This window comes from Schistocerca cancellata, chromosome 3 (genome assembly GCF_023864275.1).
Source record: "Schistocerca cancellata isolate TAMUIC-IGC-003103 chromosome 3, iqSchCanc2.1, whole genome shotgun sequence".
NCBI classification, from domain to species: Eukaryota; Metazoa; Arthropoda; class Insecta; order Orthoptera; family Acrididae; genus Schistocerca; species Schistocerca cancellata.
Genome location: NC_064628.1, coordinates 412,412,411 through 412,414,910, shown reverse-complemented (window position 1 = coordinate 412,414,910; position 2,500 = coordinate 412,412,411). Strand labels below are relative to the sequence as shown.

The following is a 2,500-nucleotide window of genomic DNA, read 5'->3' as shown; positions in this document are numbered from 1 at the left end:
GCGAGGCCATGGTACAGGCCCGGGAGAAGAACTTCACGCAGTGCATACAGCCGCTGCTGCGGCTTCAGCGGCGCCCGCGAGATGATGTTCAGCTGCTCCTCGATGTGGTGCCTCGGATGGAAGAGGCACCGCCCAGAGGAGGAGAACTGCAGTCCCAAATAGCGGAAGGTCTCACCCACTCCCAATGCCGGCATGGTGGTGTCCCCGGCATTGAAGGTGACGCTGGCATCTACCTTCACCTTCTTCTCGCGGCCAGACGCCACGAGTGCGAGGGTGAGACACTTCCGTGGGTTAACGCGCAGCCCCAGTTGGTCGAGGGCTGCCACTGCTGCGTTGATGAGGGACTGCAGGCCCCCCTTTGTGGAGGCGAAGAGCAGGATGTCGTCCGCGAAGGCCGCCGCGTTGGTCTGGCGGCCCAACACCTTGACACCTATGTGTGAGGGCAACTGGTGTAGAACACAATCTATAGCGAAATTAAACAGGAGAGGAGACAAAGGATCTCCCTGCCGGACACCTCTTGCTGGCCGCACGGCCGGGGACTCGTCGCCGCCCCCCGCAATTACCGTCGCGCTGTCTGCATAGCAGCGCTCGACGTAATCAATGAATTCGTCCGGAAGACCATGGGCCCTTAGCACAGGGCGGAGGGCCGCATGGTCCAACGAATCGAACGCCTTGGACACATCGAGCGATGCCACGAACACAGAGCGACAGCGGCGGACGGCGCCGACGAGCACCCGGTCGAGAAGGAAGGTGTTCTCCAGCATCCCATCCCTCTGGATGAAAGCCCGCTGACGTTCGTCCACAGCACACATCCGCATAAGGCGAGTCGCCAGAACCTTATGAAAGGTTCTGGCTAACACCGAGCAGACGGTGATGGGCCGACAGTCAGCGGGGGATGCTGGGGCGGCTGTCTTAGGAAGCAGGGAGGTCCTAGCCCGGAGGAGGGATGAGGGAAGCTGGCGGGTCAGCAAGAAGAGATTAAGCAGTTTGGTGGTGACCTCCGCCGGAAGGCGGCGCAGCTGCACCGGCGAGAGGCCGTCAGGGCCGGCAACGGAGCCTCTGGGCGGCAAGGCTGCCGCAACCTCCTCTGCCGTGATCGGCCCCCACAGGCGCTCAAAGTCCACGGACTCTGCGCGCGGGAGAAGCCGGTCAGGGATGGAGCCTGCGTTGGAGGATGGCTCCGTCGTGAAGAGGCTCCGCCAGAAGTCCACCAGCCCAGGGATGTTCGGCGGCGGCTGGAGCAGGGTACCGTCCAGGAGGCCACGTACACATCGTGCACGGTTCCTCCTGAAGGCATCCTGACATCTGGCGTACTCCCACCGGCGGCGCTTCCGCTTCGAAAGCGGAGGACCACCATCTGTTCGCCGCTTGGATGGCGGGCGCGGCGTCTTCTTCCTCGTTCCTGCGTCCACCGAGCCGACAGCACGGAGGGCCTCTGGCAGCCCAGCCGCGACCACTGCCGACGGCGTACCCGGTCCCAGACACACCAGGTTATCCAGGGCCGAGAAGCGCGCGGCTGACCGCGGCAGACCGCCGAGGTGTCTCCAAATGGCTTCGTCGACAGCAGATGTAGTTTCAGGCGGGCGCTCAAGCTCCAGCGGAGAGGGTGGCTCCTCCGGCAGCGACTCCATGGCGGGTGGCTGGCGCAGTCCTTGCTGCGCTTGGTGTTCCCGCGTTAGCTCCCCCACGTATTCCCGCACCAGCGCCTTGTGCGCCGCCGTCCTCCTCCTGCACTTGATGGCGTCCAAGGTCCGGTGCGGAAACAAGGGTAGAAGCTCCTGGTTGGCGAACAAAAATTTGGAGTCACTCGCACAGAGAAGCCTAGCCTCCGCCAGGGCGAGCTCCCGCATTTCCTCCTCCGCCCACCGAGCTCGCTTCCTGTCAGTGTTGATGTCCGCATTTGCCGCTTCTGGATGGGCGCGGCGGCGGTGTTGTCCGAGCCCGATCTTGGTGCGGAACGCACGGCTGCAGGTGCTACAGTGGTACCATGGGTCTTCAGTCTCTCCTACTTCAGGGACGGTTGGTGGACTAGCAGTTGGGACAGTTGGGTCGGGTCCTTCAGCGGAAGGCCCGTTACCCGTATTTTCTTCTCTTTTTGGCCCAACATTGAGGGTTATGCGATGGGGGGCTGTTACTCCCGCCGTTTACCCGCGCTTGCTTGAATTTCTTCACGTTGACATTCAGAGCACTGGGCAGAAATCACATTGCGTCAACACCCGCTAGGGCCATCGCAATGCTTTGTTTTAATTAGACAGTCGGATTCCCCCAGTCCGTGCCAGTTCTGAGTTGATCGTTGAATGGCGGCCGAAGAGAATCCGCGCACCCGCGCGCCCCCGGAGGAGCACGCTAAGGCGGACGCGGCCTCGCAGCTAGGAAGATCCGTGGGAGGCCAAGGCACGGGACCGAGCTCGGATCCTGCGCGCAGGTTGAAGCACCGGGGCACGAACGCCGCGCAGGCGCGCGCATCCTGCACCGCCGGCCAGCACGAGGCCAACCAACG

General features: G+C 63.2%; 1 pseudogene; it reads right to left on the bottom strand.

Annotated features, from left to right (window-relative positions):
- LOC126177258 (large subunit ribosomal RNA) overlaps nucleotides 1-2,500 on the bottom strand; it is a 7,638-nt pseudogene that overhangs the window by 2,639 nt on the left and 2,499 nt on the right.